Source organism: Microcebus murinus, chromosome 22 (genome assembly GCF_040939455.1).
Source record: "Microcebus murinus isolate Inina chromosome 22, M.murinus_Inina_mat1.0, whole genome shotgun sequence".
Taxonomy (NCBI): Eukaryota; Metazoa; Chordata; class Mammalia; order Primates; family Cheirogaleidae; genus Microcebus; species Microcebus murinus.
Genome location: NC_134125.1, coordinates 11,456,877 through 11,476,754, shown reverse-complemented (window position 1 = coordinate 11,476,754; position 19,878 = coordinate 11,456,877). Strand labels below are relative to the sequence as shown.

The following is a 19,878-nucleotide window of genomic DNA, read 5'->3' as shown; positions in this document are numbered from 1 at the left end:
GCTGAGATCCAGGAAGACAGAGCGGATTCTGTGCAAGGTAAAACAGATAATTGCTGACAGGATGTGATGTGGGTGATGTGGCAACTCCCGACTCACTCCCCCAGATCTTCCCCATCTCTCGTGGGCTAAAATGTTTTACTGTTAGAGTCGCTCCATTGGATTAAAACATTGTCTCCTGGAGACCTTTGTTTAGATGCATAAATATTACCTGTTTAGATGCATAAATATTACCTGGAAGGAATATGCATGCAATTCATTCCAATGTGCTAATCTGCTAAACTAGTTGTCGCTCAGTAGAATAGAATTGAATGGAACAAGGTAAAGGAGAGAGGGAGGTTGGTGGCAGTGTGGATTGTAGGGCTAGTGTCACTATTGTGCACAGCTCCAGAAGGTGCAATTCACACTGAATTAGGGTGACCAGCCCACCCTGGGACTTTATTAGTTTTAAAACTGAAGGTCCCATGTCCCAGGAGACCCCTCTGTTCCAGGCAAATCAGGACAGTTGGTCACCCTAACTCCAGGCCAGGTGGAACATCGTAGTCCTGGCTGTCATTCATCCCTCACGCTGCTGCCGGAAGTCTGTTTCTGGGCATGCTCCTCCCCCGCTTATGAATCCTCTATGGCTCCTTAGGGCCCACTGGACTGGGTTGGAACGCCTCTTCATGGCATTCAAGTTGGCCCCAGTCTTACTTCCTGATGTCACCTGATCCACCTCCATCTGGCTGTGAGTCACCCCAATTAGGCGTCATACTGAGATCCACCGTGCACTCTCCTATGCCCCCTATGTTAAAAAAAGGGAGCTTTCCCAGAGGGGGAAGCCACTTCTTGAAGTGTGTTCAATTTGTGCCAGCAGCAAAAGAGTTAGTTAGCCCAGCCTTTGTCAAATTCTCCCCCTGCCGCTGCCAGTCAGTGATGACTACCACTTAGTGTCAGGAGGCACCCCACGTACCCCAGAGAGCCCCCGGGACCCTTGAAGGAGGAAGGCAAAGCCACCAGGCACATGAAACCACCCTAAATGCAAACAAAGACTCCCTCCCTTCTTTCCTCTGCTCTTTAAACTTTTCAAAGCAGTCCCACCTATGCATTACTCAACGGATCCCCTCCGTATCTCTGAGCAACAAGTAAGATGTCATGCCCATTTTACAGGTAGAAAAACCAAGGTGCCGATCAGAGAGTCCTATGCCCAGCAAAGAGAGGTTTCTGGATAAGGAGAAGGAGGCTCATGTCTCATAGCAAACGGTGGCTGACATGTAACTGATCAAAGTCCTCTGACATACGTCCTCCAGTGTTTTCGTTCGTTCATTCCTTAGATACTTATTAAATGCTTATGCTGTGTCAGACACTGTGTTCATTGCATCACGATGATTATATAGCTAGGGTTGTCTCTGCGGGTCTACACTCCCTACCTGCAAGTCCCTTTGCTCAATTCCGATGCCTCACAGGAACCCTTTGAGGTATGGTTACTATTCCCGTCTCCAAATGCAAGGGAGGACCCTGTGCTTACCCAAGGTCACTCGGCTTGTAAGCAGGGGGCTGGGGTGTCCCTCGCTGGTTTGCAGAGGTGGTTTGCTGCGTGCGCTGGTGCGGCCTTCTCTCTTGGAGCTTACGTTCTTGTAAAGAGATAAAAATGCCATTTTCCTGGGGTCCAGCCTTTGCCTCTAAGACCCTCCACGCTGTTCCTTCCCAGTGAGCAACTCCCCAGATGGGAGAGAAAGGATCCCCGTGTTGTTGCTTAAACGTCTACCGTGGGCCCGGCGCACACAGTGGCCGCGGTGGGTCCGGGGGAAACCGAGGCTCGCTGGGCTTTCGCGGTTGGCTAACGCTGGCATAGCTGGTTTGCGGGGAGTGGAGACCTGGCCTTGGACGGCGATGCCATCTGACTTGCTTTTCCTGCCAGCGAGCTCTGGCTGTCTCAGAGGACAAGCAATGGCGTGGGGAGAGTCTGCCACGAGTCTCCAGGTCACATAACTACAGAGGCAGTTCTCTTGCGGCTGGGTACGTGATCTTAAGCACAAATCCACGGGACAGGAGCCAGGAAGCCACTCTCCCACCCATTTTGAGACAGGGGAGGTGGGGGGAGGACCCAGGGCCGGGTCCCAGCTGCGTACCGCCGCCCACGACAGGCAGCAGGTGGCGCCATGGCCCCGGTTTAACAAGGACAGTGGGAAGGTGGAAGGTGGGGGGGGGTGCGGTGGTGGGGGGGTGGTTCTAGAAAGAAAAACTAGTGGAAAACAAGGCTTTAAAAGAAGAACAATTTGTTCCAAAACATTTGCCTTGTAACGGGGTCATCTATAAATTCTGGGATTTCCTGTTTGCCTCTGGGCAGGCAGGCCGGCGGGCCGGCGGGCAGGCTTCTCTCTTCCCTGCAGTCTGGAAGAATCATTTCGAGCCCAGCTCACGAGCTCCTGCCTCCCCTGGCCCAGATTGGCTCTGAAATCTCCCCGCTTTTGTGCCCCTAAGCAGGATCCTGTGACAACAGCGTCTCCTTGAGCCGTGCTCCAATTTCCACTGGGCTGGGGAGGAGAGCTGAGATCATGGTCATGTTTAAAGGAGAGGCTGTCTTCGCGATCACCGTGTACCCTTGCTGCTGTAGGGCTTGTTCCAAGGCAATCAAATAAGTGAAAACAATAATACGAAGGAGGCAGAGGTGGCCCTTTTTTGGGGGGGGAGGGAGGGAAGGAGCTGTTTCAAACCATATGGGGATGGAAATATTTTATTGCAGAAGAGGAAAAGAGTTGGGAAAAAAACTCTTTTCACGAGCCCAGTAGAACTTGAACCAAGGCCAAAACCCAAAGTGGAGCTCTGGCCGTTTGGTTAAGAGTCGTGGCCCGGCATTGATCTGTCCAAATGACTTCATCGTGGGCTCTGAGCAGCCGGGCGTGTGGGAGAGGGCAGGGGGCTTTGGAATGAGTCGTTCATGAGCCGCATGACCTTGAACAAGTCATTTAATGTCTCTGAACCACAGTTTCCTCCTCTGATAAGTGGCGAACAGGAATACCTGCTATGCCAGGAGGTCGCGAGGATTTCAGGTGTCAAAGACTTCAGTTGACCAGCAATGCCAGGCAAACAAAGTCCCCGTCCTTTCTTTACTTCTGTCCCCCTGAAGGCCAACAGGCCATCCTCATGGCAAATCCATGACAAGGAGCATCAAGACTCTAAAGGAAAAAATATCTTGAGAACTCACAATGATATTTCTATATATCTCTGCAGGGAGAACTACAATTAAAATATTGCCTGTCAGCCGTGAAGACGTTTAGAATTCTGTTTTCTCTTTTACATAGAGAGCCGAGGTCAGGAGTTTAGTTGGGACCACGTTAAGGGAAGAAGAAGTAGCTTTGAATCTGGCTCCTGATTTGGGTCCTGCTTGGCGACAATGTAGCTGGGTGACACTGGACAAGCCACTTGTCTCCCTGGGCCTCAGCTGCCTTATCTGTACCAGGGTCACGGGCTGGAGGAGATCAGGAATTGCCAGCTCGATGCCCCCCGGGGCCAGACGTAAGATAAGAGAGTGAAGAGGACAGAGGAGGACAAGGGTGCAGCTGGCTTTCAGCTACAGCTGCTCATGGCCTGGAAGGAATCGGGCCAGCATTGCCAGATGTTTAAGAAGCCAGGAATCTGGAGTTTCATAAGGAGTGGTTCAAGCTGTAAAAGGATGCAGGTCAAACAAAACAGGTCTGCAGGCTACATCTGGTTCTCAGGCCTGGGTGAGTCCTGAGCCCCATAGGATTATAAGATCAGGAGTCCCCAGAGACCTTGACTCTCTCATCTTGGGTCTCTCATGATGACACCCAAGTCCTTGCCTTTGCTTAATGGCTTTACCTCTCTGCCTTCAGGGACCTCATTCCTGTCCCCTTCCCTCGATAAGCCCAGACCAAAACTCCTTCACTCACATGTGTATTTATCTCATAAAAGTTAGGACCCTGCAGCTTAATCGCCCCTTGGCATGAGTGTCTAGAGATTGGGGCCTGTATCTTTGTCATCTCCAGCACAGTGCCTGGTGCATGGTAGCTCCTTGGTAAATGTTTGTTGGATGAAAGAATGTATGAGCAAATCTAAAGGCTTAATTGATTTCCTTGATTGTATTTTTCTTCTCAGTGACAATAGCTTTATTCTTTTTTCTTATCTTTTTTGTTTTTTAGAGTTGAGGTCTTACTCTGTTGCCCAGGCTGGAGTGCAGTGGCACGATCATAGCTCCTGGGCTCAAATTATCCCAATAGCTGGGACTATTGACATGTGCCACTAGGCCTGGCTAATTAAAAAAATAATTTTAGAGATGGAGTCTCACTATATTGCCCAGGCTGGTTGTGAATTCCTGGCCTTAAGCCACCCTTCTGCCTCAGTTTCCCTAGTAGCTGGGACTACAGGCATGAGCTACCATGCCTGGCTTTTTTTCTAATTGTATCATTTATGTTCATTGTAAAAACTTTCAAATAATGCAGGAAAAAACTCTGCTAGCTTTATTTTCTGACATGTTCACTGTAAAACTTTTATAAATAGGGAAAAATAAAAGAAAAAGAAAAATCACTGCAACGCATCACCATAACATTTTGATGTATTCGATGTATTTCCCTCTTTTGTGTGTATGTGTGTGTGTGTATACATAATACTAATTCAGGTCATATTGTGTGTAAAATTTCATATTGCACTTCTTTTGTTAACATTACATTTTAAGCATTTTAATGTCATTTAATATTTTGTTAAAAAATTCATTTTTATTGGCTGGATTAATAATCCATTACATAGGTGTATCATAAATGCCACTGAATTGGAAATCTCTCACAGGACCAAGCATAGTAGGTACTCAAAAAATATTTGCTGAATGAATGAATGAATGATTGAATGGATCAATGGATGCATGCATGCATTGATGGGTGCTGTCTTAAGTCAGCTGAACACAAAAGGATCGTTTCCCTTTTTTTTTTTGCTAATATAAATAGCACTGCAATCAGTTTCCTTATACTTAAACATTTGATCACATCCCTGTGATTATTTCTTTAGGAAACATCCCTAAAAAGTAGGATCAATGGGTTAAAGGATGTCACTTAATTGAAACTCTTGGTACAAATTGCCAAATTGCTGTTGAGAAAGGTTGCCACAAATACTCCCATAAATACTATATTGAGGGTCTCCTTTTCTGAACACTTTGCCAAACTGTTTTATTAATGTAAAAAGAAAATTTGCCAATTTGATATCTGTTTATTTAAATTTGCATATCTCTGACTACCAGTGAGTTTGAACCTTTTCCATATGATTGACCATTTATATGTCTTTTTATGATTCCTGAAGGTCTGAATTTCTGATGATAGAAGTTTTTGTGCCTATGTCATTTGGGCAGGAAATAGGGTTGGGGATGGGATGGGGCCAGAGACATTTTCAGCAGAAGGCTATTTTGTCAATATCCTTTAGATCATAACAGGCTTCACCCTTGTCCACGATAATAGTCACTAGCACGTCCACTGCCCAGGTGCTATGCTTGGTGCGTGCATTGCCTTTCTTATGACAACTCTACAAAGTAGGTACTTTAATTTGGAGACTGAGGTCTGTCTGACTCCAAAACATTCATCCTTATGCTATCTGCCTCTCAGTGCTGAAGCTCATCCTGAAATGCACAAAGTTCATCCTCAGTAAGACCATCTCTCCATCCATCCATCTATCCATTCATCCAACCATCCATGCATCCATCCATCCATTCGGCCACCCATCCACTGGTTTACCCATCCAGCCATTTGTCCATCCAACCATTCATCATCCATCCCTCCACTCACCCATCCACCCACTCATCCACCCATTCAACCATCCACCCACTCATCCAATCATTCATCCATCCATCCCTCCACTCACCCATCCACCCACTCATCCACCCATTCAACCATTCACCCACCCATCCAATCATTCATCCATCCAACCATTCACCCATTTATTCACCTACCCACCTATCTCCCCACCCATCCACCTGTCCAACCATCCATCCCTTCATCCATCCATCCATCCATTCACCCATCCAATCATTCACTCATTCATTCAGCAAAAAATTACAGAGTAACTACCATCCGCCTGTACCTTGTCTAGTTTTACTGTGAGGCTAATCCTAGACCAGCTTTGTGGTCTCCAGTCAGGGTGATTCCTCCAGGGGCCATTGGCATGTGGAAGACATGCAAGGAGGGTCTGGAGATGAGACTCAGAATGCGGGCTTGGAATTCCTGGACAACCACTGTTGGGACTTTTAGCAAGGATTGCAACACATTTGGCCAGGGTTAGGGGTGCAGTTTGTGGCTGAAAAACAGAGTTTTCCTCTGAGTAAGTCAAACTAGCTTGTCTGGGATCAGATCCATGAGGGCCGGACAATCTGGTCCCAGCAAATTAAAACAACATGGGCACCGGCCAGCGACATTTTTGAAAACAGTATTTTTGTTGTTTTAATCAAGGACACCCTTCCCACCCTCAGTAACAAACTCTGAATTGAAATGGGGGAGAATTTATAAGAAAATGAGATAATTCTTGCACAAATTTGAGCACAAACTCATTTTCCTTCTCATCAGCTCCACCATTTAAGTGCCTTTCTATACCTCATTCTACCCTCTGTCTGCCAGCTTGTGAGGACTCCTGAGCCCGTGCCAGGGGTGTCTTAAGTGACACAAAGAGGAGCATTACTCTTCCATTTGCACTTGAGGCCAACCTGTTGCATCTTCCCCGCAAGTGGAGGCTGTCTTAGGGTCCTCCGGGGTCTGGGTCCCAGAGGTGACTAAAGGCAGCCCGAGGGCGGCTGGAACTGCACGCTGGGCCTGCGTATTGGCCGTGTCTTTTGTTTTCTCCATTCCGATGATCTGGGGACCTTGTGGACACGGAAGGGACCGCCCCTCCCAGGGCCGGCCAATTCCTGGAGACAGTAAACAACTCGCCGGAAGAGCAAGCCTTGCAAATGCAAGCCCTCCAGTCTAGAGCCCCGACTCCTAACGGCTCCCTTTATGGGAACCTTATGCTCGGGGCCACTATCCACCTGCCCCGATCACCCCTGCTCCAGGGACCAGGTGACCAGGGACAGCCCCGACGCCCCAGAGCCCAGCGGAATTATTCAAACGAGCCAATCCCGAACCCGTTTGCCCTGCCTTGCTTATTCCTTCCTGTGGAAACCACAAGAAAGGCTCCTGCCCACGTTTCCCTCCTTCCTCTGCCTCCTGCCCGACCCCGGGCTGCCCCGTGAGCCTGGCGTGTGGGGCCGTGCGCAGATGACAGGCTCTGCCTCTGTGACTGTCGTTTCTGTGTCTGTGTGTGGCTTATCGCCCCTGATTAAAACAAACCCCGGGTACCCAAAACACAGTCTGCTCTTCCCGTAAGTGACGGAGGCAGGTCACTGTGTTCTCCCAGCTGCGTTCCCCTCCTCCGTGAAGTGGGGACCAGGACGTCCTGTGGTTGAGAGGACTGAGTAAGTAACAGAAGTGACTTCCCGCCTCAGCAAGCACCACCCACGACCTCCTTTTTTTTTATTTTTGTAGGTCTTGCTCTGTCACCCAGGCTGGAGTGCAATAGCATGATCACAGCTCACTGCAACCTCCCATTCCTGGGCTCAAGTGATCCTCCTGCCTCAGCCTCCCGAGTAGCTGAGACTACAGGTGTACACCACCATACCCGGCTAATTTTTAAAAACAATGTTTTTTGTAGAGATGGGGGTCTCACTGTGTTGCCCAGGCTGAACTTGAACTCAAGGCCTCAAATAATCCTCCTACCTCCTGCCTTGGCCTCCCAAAGTGCTGGGATTACAGGTGTGAGACCCAAGTCCCTCTTTATTTCATCTTCAGCGCTTTCCTTTTAAACTTGCATTTGAAACAACTCATTTATCTCTTTGCCTACCCCTACCCCCATTAGAATGAAAGCATTTGTTCACTGCTGAGCACCCAGGGCCTAGAACAGGGCCTGGCACATAGTAGGTGCTCATTTATTGGTCAGCCTGCCATGCAAGTGAATGTGCCCGGCACTTAGACATGCATGTTTTCTGCTTCCCTCCCTCCTCGGTCTTTTGGGATCCCCTTGTGTTGACGGGTGTGAATTTGGGCCACTTTACAGATTGGAAGCCATTCAGGGAGGTGCTTGTCACTTCTTGCTGGCTCCTAAAGTGTCATACTTGTGCAGGGGCTCCTGTCCAAGGCCCCGAGAGCGAGCGCATTGTAAACATTCACTCTGCAAATAACGTGCTTTGCGTGTGGGAGCCGGGGCAGGATTTGCTGAAGTGGGATGGCTCTGGGTGAAGCCAAACCTGTTCTGGAAGTGAGCGGAAAGTTTAAGCACCGTCAGAGATGTCACCATTTGCCCGGCGGTGTCCAGCCGGCAGCTGGGAAGGCAGGGATTCCTGGAAGATAGTCCCTCCCTTTGTCACGCAGCCCAGTGCCCTGGAGCAAGTATTGTTTTGCTCCTTTGGCAGAACTTCCTGAGTCAAGTTAAGAAAATTCTCCTGGTTGCCAGAAGGCTCCTTGCATGGGTTTATGGAACCCCCACTGAGCAGAAGCTTTGAGGCTGTGAGTTCCATCTGTGAGTTGATCTCATTCATTCAACAGATTCTTTTGAGCGCCCACTCTGACCCAGGGGGCACAGAGACTGCTGAGGAGACAGTGGTTCCCGTGGAGGATAGACCTGGCTGAATGCAGACAGTGCAGGGGCTGTGACAGCCAAAGGGAGGGTTGAGTCAGGACAGTCTTCTTGGAGGAGTAATGCTTCTGTTCGTACCCAGGAGTCTTTGAGTGGTAGCTTAGAAAACCCTAAGTCAAACAAGCTTAAGCCATAAAGAGAATACACTGGATCACAGAACGGGCAGATCCAGGAGTAGAGTGGCTTCAGGCACAGCTGGATCAAGGGGCTTAAAGGAGAGCTTCAGCTCTTGGTTCTGTTTCTCTCTGTGTGTTGGCCTCCTTTTCTCCAACCGTCGGTAGGATTTCCCCACTCGGTGGAAAAGATAGGAACCAGAAGCTCTCAGTTCACATGTTTCTCTTCCATTTACTTGCTTGCTTAACCAATATTTACCGAGTGGTGAGTGAGACAATGTCCTACAGTTTATCCTACAGGCAAACTTATTTGTGTGCCAAAGACACATGGATACATTGCAGCGTTGTTTATACTAACCAAAGACCGGAAACAACTTAAACATCCACCACCAAGAGACTATGGGAGTTATGGGAATTATGGGAATTATGAGAATTATGAATTAAGAGCTATGGGAATTATGAACCATGGTGCCCCTGGACACCAGACACGGGACAGCCCTTAAGGAGAATGAGTTAGATCTATATTAATGGTTCTCACTTGGGGGTGACTTTACCCGCCAGGGGACATTTGGCAATGTCTAGAGACATTTTTAGTTGTCACAACTGGATTGGGGGGAGTGGTGCTACTGGCATCCAGTGAGCAGAGGCCAGGGGTGCAGTTCAACAGCCTACAGTGTGCAGGACACCCCTCCCACATAGAATCATCTAGAACAAAATGTCAACCGTCCCCAGGTTGAGCGCCAGATTTGTACCTATGATACAGAAATTGCTAAGATAAGTTAATTAAAAAAAAACAAAAGTGCTGCAGAAAACCGTAAATATAGTAGACTAACGGTCGTGCGACACAAGGAGCGTATCTGTGTACATGCTTGTATCTGCGTCGAATTATCTTCGGAAGAATAAATAAGAAAACTGGGAGCCGTGTCTTGCGAAGGCCCTTGGGGGAGTGGTGTGGGGCAGACAGATTTATTTTCACTCTGCGGCTTTTTGTGCTGTTTGAATATTTTTAAACCACCTACATGGATTCTTTCGAAGGTTAAAAATATAAAAAGTATAAAGGTGCGACCAGACCTCCCCCTGTGGATCGCTCGCCCCCTTCCTGGTTTCCTTTCGGACGATTAGGTTAAGAGCATCCTACACAGGCACAATTGGGAAAGATCTTAGAGATCATCCACTCTTAGGAGGCATCAAAGAGGTTGTGGAAATGCCGGATTAGACGCATTTAAATGGGTCTTTACTGGAGGTCTTGGTAGAGCCTTTAATACGAGCGTGTGCGCGGCGGATCTAGAGGGAGACGGTAGACAGCGTTAGCAAACAGCCTTGACTCACGGGTTAGTCTCCCGGGGCTGCTGCGACTAAGTGCCACACGCTCGGGGGGCTCCAAACAACAGAAATCTGTCGTCTCGAAGTCCTGGAGACAAGAAGTCGCAAGATCAAGGTGACGACAGGGCCACACTCCCTCCGAGATCTATAGAGAAACCCTTCCTTGCCTCTCCCTGGCTCCTGCAGGTGGTGGCCCCCAGTGCCTGGGCTTCCTGGGCTTGCGGGGCGACATCGCTCCCATCTCTGTTACATCATGGTCGGCACACGGCGTCCCTTCCGTGTGTCTCTGTCGTCACATGGCCCTCTTCTTGTAAGGAGGCCAGCCCTACGGGATCAGGGACCCACTCTGCCTCAACGTGACCTCATCTTAACCAGTTGCAATGATCTCATGTCCAAGCACGGTCACGTTGGGAGGTATTCGAATTAGGACTTCAGTATTGCAAGACGCAGTTCAACCCATGATGACTCCCGAGCGTGTGTGCTCACACACAGTCTCCTCCCCCAGTATAGCCCAAAGGACTGCTGTTCCGATCATGCTTCCAGAAAAGTGGCCTGGTATGCTTCCTTCATTTGACAATTGACGTGCCTGATGCCCAGAGAGGGACGGTGTCCAGCTCAAGGTGACACAGCAAGTTAGAGGTGGGGCTGAAACTAAACTCCAGGTCAACTGTCTCCCAAGTGAGAGAGTCAGTGAGCCCTGCCTGCCCTGGACAGGGACTGCTCCTTGCACAGGAGGCTGCGACTGATAACCAAGGCAGCACCTGTCAGCCCATCCATCCATCCATCCATCCATCCATCCATTCATCCATCCATCCACCCACCCACCACCCCACCACCGTGTCTCCCAACTTGCAAGCCGAGTTTCCAGGCAAAGCAACTCCTACTCCCACAGACACAGGTCTCCTTTCTGAATGTCCCCGAGTTTGTGCAGGAAGCCACCGCAGACTGGCGGGAGCCAAAAGAAGGGTTCGTTGGCTCCTGTCTCAGGTGAGGGCTGCTGTCTCAGGTGAGGGTTCTATGGTGGCTTTAGGCACAGCGGGATCCAGGAGGTCACCCGGGCCCTCCTCCCTCCCTCTCCTCTCTCTGCAGTGCTCCCCTGCGCTGGCATCGTTCTCAGACACCCTCTCCCTTCGTGGCGGGCGGCGTGGGTCCCGGCAGCCCCAGGCTCATCAGCGCTGGAAGGAGAGTCTGTCCTTTCCCCAGGCTCCTGCCCCGGTCCCCAGGGTGGCTCGGTCATTATGTCCCAGAGCCCATCCCGGAGCCCAGCAGCTCTCCGCTTGGCCAGACCTGGAGCCGGTGGGTGGGGGCGGCTCCACCTGAACCCCGACAATTGTCACTCTGTTCCCACTTCACCGACTCCTCACGGCATACGCAGTTACACAGGCGGCGATGGACCGAGGACACGGACCGGCTCTGGGCAACCCCGTCCCCCTGTGGTGGGCCGGTCTGAGCCATGCGCTATTTGGCCCCCTCTGTGTTTCTCTCATTCTTTCCTGGCTCAGCTGGATGTTTACTTTTCTACTCCCCACCACAACCAGATCGCAAACTCCTTGAGGGCCCTGGTTCATTTCCCTTTGAATCCTCGACATCCAGCAGAGCAAGCACAGAGCAGCCGTGCCGTAAATGCCCATTGGATTGGGATCTCTCTCCCACAGGGCCAGGGATATGGAGGCTACTCCACAACAGTTTGCTCAATGAGCGAGTGAACGGTTGGATGGTTGGAGGGATAGATGGATACGATGCATGGATGGGTGGGTAGATGGATGAATGGATGGATGGATGGATGGATGGGTGGATGGATGGATGGATGGGTGGATGGATGGATGGGTGGATGGATGGGTCGATGGATGGATGGATGGGTGGATGGATGAATGGGTGGATGGGTAGATGGATGAATGGATGCATGGATGGATGGATGGGTGATGAATGGTAGGATGGGTGGGTGGGTAGATGGATGGATGGATGGATGGATGGGTGGGTAGATGGATGGATGGATGGATGGGTGGGTGGGTGGTGGATGGATGGGTGAGTCGCTGGCTGACTGGAAGAACAGGTTGATGGATTAATGGATGGGTGGGTGCATGGGTGGATGCATGAATGGGTGGATGAGTTTATATATGGATGCCTGGATGGAGGGACCAGTTGAGGGATGCCATCTTGATCACTGCTCACTGTTAACCTCTTTGCTCCTTGATAGAAGCCAAGAGCAGCTCTTATCAAGGGAACATGGCTGACTGGCGACTCTCATTGTCTGGCTACCTGATTCCTGTGACAGTCCCTATTCGCTTTCTTTTACCACATAGAGGAGTTGGTGCTCCTCTGCCCAGTGAGTTTCCCTTCCGTTCCTGCTGCCGATCACTGAGGACAGTGACACACCATGCTGCAGAGGACGAGGGTCCAGGTGTCTGCTCAGAAAGAGAAGGAAACGGTTGAGAAGCAGAAGCTGTGTGCCCCTCTCTCTTCCTGCAGACGTTGTCCACACGGCGGTGAAGACGGCTGGGGTAGACCTTGGGTCACATCCTTCCGGCTCTGTGGAGAAAAGCAGCCCTCTTACCCTGGCTCGTACAAACCGAGAGTCGCGTTCACCGCTGGGGAGCCAGCCCCGCCGTGACTTCCCTAAACGTGTTGCCCTCGGAGACTCAGGCTCTCCTCCTGCCTCCACTGCGGGTCGGAGTTGATCCCAGCAGGGGACCGTCTCTCTGCTCCTCTAAGGAGCCGTGGGTCCCCTGCCACCTTGCTGTCACCCTCCTGTCTCCTGGGAAAGGGGCCAACACGGCAGTCTCGGAGGGACGCCCTCTCGGGGAATCAGCAGAGAGACAGCCACCTGCGCTGGCAGGCATGGGGTTCTTTGTGGCTGGGCTCGCTGGCCAGAAAGCGCTCACCGCCCAGTGCTGCAGACCCGCCATCTCCCTTAGGTGTCAGCCCTTGCCAGGTTAAATTGAACAGTTCCCTGGATGCTGAGCAGAAGGGCTATTTCCTGCGGCCTCTGCCACGCTCTCCGTGGGGTGCCATCCAAGAGCAGCGGCAAGCGTGCAAGCGTGCGCTCGACTGCTCCCCGTGCCAGGCTGCGAGACAGCCATGAATATCCCCACGGAGCCCAGAGAGGCCGGTGCACTTGCTCATCCTCACGTAGCCGGTAAGTGGCAGAGCTAAGATTCCCACCCGGGGCTCCGTGGGAGTCCACGGCGGGCTGGGTGGGCTGGAGTGGCCAGGACTTCGTGGACGCTCACTGCTGCTTGGGTTTGGAGTTTAATCAATGGAAACCTCACTTAGCTTTTTTGTTTTCCCTATCAGCAATTCATGAGCCACCACAGCCCAAGAGGGGAGAAGCATAGCCCGTGGAAATAGATTGATGATAAAAAAAACCCTGGAAATTAGTCGATGTTGGCACTTGTGTGCCCTTTTTGTTTAAGCTGCGGACATGCTCAGGATTGAGGAAAAAAGCACGGATCCCTGGAGATGTGATTTGAGGATCCCCAGGAGCTTCTGTCACCTAATAGCTTCCTGGTTTCCTGAGATTTTACCTGGAGAAATGAATTTCTTTGGGCCTGAAATCCTTTCTGATTGTCAAGAGGCTTTAATTCAAATGACAGTACCTCTGAGACTGGTCATATTAAACTTGGAGCCTATATATCAGCTCCAAGCTTACACAAGGGAGCAGAGGTACTTGCGGGCTTAGGAAAGAGGCAGGTGACACACGGCAGAAAGCAGGTGCAGGGACCTCGAAGAGAGGACCTGCTTTGTCTCCTTGGCAATTTCACCTAGGGCCAGCCCGAAAGGGAGAATATTGTATCTGTTATTTATCGGCACGTCACAAATTCCTCCGACACTTAGTGGCTTAAACCAACAGTAAACATGCAGTCTCCGTGGGCCAGGAACCTGGGAATGGCATCGCTGGGTGGTTCAGACTTCGATCTCTCACGAGGCTGCAGGTGAGGTGTGGGCTGGGCCGCAGTCTCATCTGAAGGCTCGGATGGGGCTGGAGGACCCGCTCTCAGGTGGCGCACTCCCGTGGCTATTGGTAAGATGACCCGGCCGTTGGCAGGAGCCCTCAGTGCCTCCCCACAGGGAGCTCTTGCAGGACTGCTTGGACGTCCTCACAACATGGCCGCCGGCTTCCCTCAGAGCAAAGGCGCCAAGAGAGAGCAAAGAGGAGGGTGCAGTGTCCTTCACGGCCTTGCTGTAGACGTCACATTCCCCCATTTCTACAGCGTCCTACGTAAAGATGTGAAGATCAGGCAGATGATTGGGGGCCGTCTTGGACACTGCCTTATGGCTACTGCAGTTGTTATATATATATATTTTTTTCACAAGTGACAAAATGGAGGCGTGGAAAACTATTATGTACCCATAATAATTAAAAATTAAAAAATAAAATAATTTTTAAAAATAAAATAATAAATAAAATAAAATGGAGGCATGAAGGGGGTTACCTGAGTGTGCCCTGCCTTTTCTGTGAGACCGAATCAGCAAGGTTCTGTAGACTCGACAGAAAAGTGAGAGCATCGCGTGGGCAGCGGTCATGTCTGACTGTTCACTGCAATATTCCTGGAAGCACCTAGAACAATGTCCAGGATTTAGAGAGTGTTCCATAGACATTTGCTGCATAGAACACGCATGGGCACATGCTCGAGAAAATAAAGGGGTCGTTGAAACTCGGTCCATTTTATTTACTGCTCTGTCACATATGTCTTGGGGGAGTGGAGACAGGGGAACAGGATTCTGCGTCAAAGGGTTTCTCATACCGTTGGCTTTTTTTGTGCGTGTGTGTGTGTCATCACGGGTGGTTGTTCTCCAGCCTCCTGTTTCTTTAAGACCCGGAATCTTCTGGCGTGTCGTTGGAGGGAAGGGGTGGGTGGAAACTCCTTGGGGAGGAGCATCTCCCCTCCTTGGAATGATAAAAGGGTCACTTTAATTGAAATAGAGTCGTAACTGGTTGCCAGATTTAAACAGAAGGCCTCCCACATGTCAAAACCTTGCAGCGGAGAGCTCATATACACCGGCGGCATATATAGAAATGTATGTATAATTTATGCAATATTTCTCCTATTCACGCTCTCTACTTAAGCTATCCATTAAAGCCCATCACATTAATTTAATTGAAAAATTCTGGGAGAATTGTATTAGCTTTTTTCCCATTAAATTAACATTATAGCCTTTAAATAGATGTCCTGCGTGCCCATTGTTGCTAACAAAATTATTATGCAAATTGAAATCTGGCCTTTTCTGGATTTGGCCACCATCTCCCCACCCTCCTCCTCCTGCCCTGACCCCTTTAATTTAATTGTCCTTTCCTCCGAGTTCCCAGGCCACAGGAGTGGGCAGGGAACCCCTGGGTGGTGTCAGTGTTCTGGGGCCCGAGCCCCGCCCGGCCCGCCAGCTAGGAGTTCGGCTCTTGCTGCCCAAGGCCCTTGCGAAAACACTCCAGCCTTATCTTAAGAAAGGGAAAAGTGTGGGTGGACTCCCCGCAGGCTAAGAGTAGCTAAGAGTGTGCTTAGGAGAAAAGAGTTCAAGTGTGTGAGTCAGACAGCCTGAGCTTCAAATAAGATGTGTCCCCTTTAGCGACTTTAGGGCTTTGGGCAAGTTTTCTGACTTCTGGAAGACCAAGAAACCACCCACGGCAAGGCTGAAGGCGGACATGGAACCATGCCCGGTGCCTGCACCAGGTAGGCTCTCATGAAGGGCTGCTGGTATCATTTATTCACTCCCTCGTGCATTCACTCATCCATTCATTCAGGAAATAATCCCGGGGCCCCGCTCTCTGCCAGCCACTGGGCGAAGTGCAGGGGAGACACCAAAGTCTCCTATCTCCTGTAGCTGGACTGGCAGGGTGGGGGCGGGGAGAGGGAATAAACAGGCAAACAAGTCAGTAATGTGACTGTGGATCCAGGCAGGTGTTAGTGCCATTATTAGCATGTTAAGCATGTGTTTAGAAAGTGAAAAGTATAGTTCTGCTAATGAAACAGCCACCCTTACTTGCCTCCTCCATTTCAACCACCAGTAAGTAGAACTGCCTATTCCCCGGGGCTGTGTCGAGAGGGCCGGGTTGGAATGAGCCTGAGTCGCCCTGGAGCCAGAGCTGAGTGGCTGAGTGGCGGGTGCTCCAGGGCCCGGGGGATCTCTCTGAAGCTGCCTTATTTGTCTGTTGGATGAAGAAGGGGCTCCCCCAGCCCCCCTGTGGATCTTATCTTTCTAACTCAGGGAGTGTCCCTGCTAACCCCTCTGGATTCTCACCAAGACTTCACTGCCCTTCAAGAGTTTCCAAGAAAGACTTCTTATCTTCCTTATCTGAGCTTTCCCAACTCTTTCATCTCCTGGGCTCCTTCCCTTTTCCTGAATGTGCTCAGCTATTTGCATAGGCACTAAGTAGAGAGGCTTCCAGAAGGAAAGTCAAGGCCTCCTTTGCCTTTGGAGGTTGCAAACACACTTGAAAGGGGCAGCAGGGGTGGAGACCAGCATGGCCCCCATAGAAATTAAAGGTAGGAGACATGGCTGCCCTTCCTTCTTGCTCTTGCATCGTCTACTGAAACACAACAAATGAGCCCAAACAGTTGTGGCTTAAACAATGGTCATTTGTCATCATGCATAGTTTCTGTAAGTTACGGATTTGGAAGCAGCTTGACCGGACAGTTCTAGCTCAGGGCATCTCCTGTGGCCACCATTGGGGTCATCTAGAAGACTTCCTCATGCTCATGTCTGGTGTCTGGGTAGGGAAGCCTTGTACACCTGGGGGCCAGAACATCGGGCTCATGGGGTGTCTCTTTCTGTCCCCATGTGGTCTTTCCACGTGGGTGGCTTTACCAGGAAGTGGACTTCTTATGTGGTGGTGTCCTGAGAAAAGGAGAGAGAGTGGGGTGGAAGCCCTATCACTTTCTATGACCTGTGAAAAGTCATGCTGTGTCACTGTTGCTACATTCTGTCACCGAGACCAGCCCAGGTAGAAGGGAAGGGAAAATAGATCCCACCTCTTGATGGGCAAAGACAAGGTTCTGGAAGACTATAAGGGACTGAAAATATTGCCATGGGTAGTGCCTACCCATTAGACATGCCTGTTTGTAATTATTGTGATGGCCGTAGGCTCAACTGTGCGAACTAAAACAATCAGACGTCTGTGATCTAACATAGGAGAATATCTTCATGTCCTTAAGATGGGGAAATATTTCTAAAACAGGGCACAAAAACACTCTAACCATGAAGAAAACCATTGATCAATTGAATCTCATTAAAATTAAGAGCTTCTGTTCGTTGAAATATCCCATTAAGAGAATGAAAACACAAACCACAGAATGAGAGAAGATAGTGGAACCAAAGATATTAAACAGAGGCCTCGGATTCAGAATATTTAAAAAATACCTGCAAATTTATGTGTTTTGTGTTTCCAACACAAACAATCCCATTGTTTAAAAAATAGGCAAAACACACAAATAAGCTTTTCACAAAAGAGAAATCCAAATGGCCAATAAATTTCTCAAAAGGGAGTCAACATTACTAGTCAGTTAAAATGCACTGAAAACCACAGTGAGAATTTTTATCCATGTAAATGAGACTTAGCTGTATACCTAAAAATTTTGCACCTTACTCTATATAAATTTTACACATACACACACAAGACAGGCTAAATTTACAACAAACAAACAAACAAACAAAAATGAAACCTGTCATACCGAGTGTTGGTAAAGCTTGGAGCAGCTGGGCCTCTCGTACACGGGTGTTGGGAGTCCAAATTAGGACAACCACTGTGGAAAATTGTTTAGTAGTGTTTACTAAAGCTGAACGTAAGCACACACACTCCATAAATATGCCTAATAGTGGTGTGTAAATGTGGGCACCAAAGACATATTCAAGAATGTTCGTAGTCAGCAGTCCCCATCTTTTTTTGGTACCAGGGACCAGTTTCATGGAAGACAGTAATTCCACAGACGGGGACAGAGAAGATGGTGAGTGACAGGAGCGGCTGTAAATACCGATGAAGCTTCGCTCACTCGCCGCTCACCTCCTGCTGTGCGGCCCGGTTCCTAACGGCCCTGCTGTGCGGCCCGGTTCCTAACAGCCCACGGGTAGGTACCAGTCTGAGGCCTGGGGGCTGGGGACCGCAGTTCGTAGTGACATTATTTGTTATAGCCCCAAACTAGAGACTGCCCTAATACCGTGAGAGTGGAACAGGTAAATGAAGTGCGGCACATTCGCACAACGCTCCAAATGCAACACCACGTGCGGAACGCTGTGTAGCAATGAAGTTGGACAGACCCAGTCACGTGGGTGGATCTAACACACCATGGAGTGAAAGAACGTGCTGTGTGATTTCATTTACATAGGGATCAAAACCAGTCGAAACAAATCAGGAAGATAGAAGTCAAATCAGTGTTTATCTTTGATGGAGTGCACAGGGATGGCTTGGAAGCCTATGAGGAACACTTTTGGGGTGTGGGTAATGTTCTATATCTCGATCTGGGGGGCAGTTATGAAGATATATTCATAACTGATATTAATAATATTAATCAATATTAATAAAATAAAATCTATTAATTTATTAATAATATTAATATAATTAATAATATTAATTTAAGATATAAATTAATTGGATTTGTATAATTTTATTATATGCTTCTTATAACACTTCAATTTAAACGTTTACTTGGTTTTTTTTTTCTTTTTTGAGACAGAATCTCACTTTGTTGCCCGGGCTAGAGTGCCATGGCGTCAGCCTAGCTCACAGCAACCTCAAACTCCTGGGCTCAAGCGATCCTTCTGCCTCAGCCTCCTGAATAGCTGGGACTACAGGTGTGTGCCACCATGCCCAGCTAATTTTTTTCTATATATTTTTAGTTGTCCAATTAATTTGTTTCTATTTTTAGTAGAGAGGAGGTCTCGCTCTTGCTCAGGCTGGTTTCAAACTCCTGACCTTGAGCCATCTGCCAGCCTCGGCCTCCCAGAGTGCTAGGATTGCAGGCGTGAGCCACCATGCCCGGCCTTGCCAGCCTCGGCCTCCCAGAGTGCTAGGATTGCAGGCGTGAGCCACCATGCCCGGCCTAAACATTTACTTTTAAAAGATAATTATGCCCATGTTTTATAGCAGAGGTCAGCAAACTATAGCCCTGGGGTCAAATCTGGTCAGTGACCTGCTTTATAAATAAAGTTTTATTGGAACACGGCCATCCCATTCACTTATACACCATCTAAGGGTGTTTTTGTGCAGTTGAGTAGTTGTGACAGAGATTGTAAGTATTACAGCCCACAAACCCTAATATATTTACCATCTGTTCTTTTACAGAAAACATTCGCTGATCCCTGTTTTATAGTATATTATTTTGGGGTCTCATTCAAGCCTTCTGCAGAGATTAAAGAGTCAGGACTGTTTTTCAGGGAAAACGGTGACCCTATTGGAAGGCGTCCCCTCAACCTAACCCCCATGCATAGCTGGGGGCCTTCATTAGGCACAAACCCCAGTTGGCTTCTTTAAGACTCCGTCCCTGCCTTTGGGTGATTGTCAAAGTAATTTGATTTGCTTTGAATTTCTTTTCCTAATGCTGTTTTTAAAAAATACTGATCATTTGAATTACAAAAGCAGTGTGTATCTTTTGTAGCAATTCAAACAATAAAGAAGTGTCTAAAATAAAATTGTCTCTCTACTCCTCTCCAACCCAACTCCCTGATCCAGTCACTGTTAAGAATTTGAAATAAATGTTTCTTTACTGTTCTCTTCATTTATAAAAACATATAGAAACTCACTTTCAGGATTTGGCCTTTTCTTTCTTTTTTCTTTCTTTAATAAAAATGGGATCATGCTTGCTTTTTTTCTATT

The 19,878-nt window shown here is 49.0% G+C and overlaps 1 long non-coding RNA gene across 2 annotated transcripts; it reads left to right on the top strand.

Moving 5' to 3' along the window:
- The first annotated feature begins 12,646 nt into the window (after window positions 1–12,646).
- On the top strand, window positions 12,647–19,728 carry LOC105866852 (uncharacterized). Of its 2 annotated transcripts, none has more exons than XR_012914248.1 (4): window positions 12,647–13,212; window positions 17,963–18,133; window positions 18,740–18,857; window positions 19,348–19,728. It is a non-coding gene; the product is annotated as an uncharacterized LOC105866852 (long non-coding RNA). The 2 variants fall into 2 exon arrangements; XR_012914249.1 differs by lacking the exon at window positions 12,647–13,212 and adding an exon at window positions 15,537–15,742.
- The last annotated feature ends 150 nt before the right edge of the window (window positions 19,729–19,878 follow it).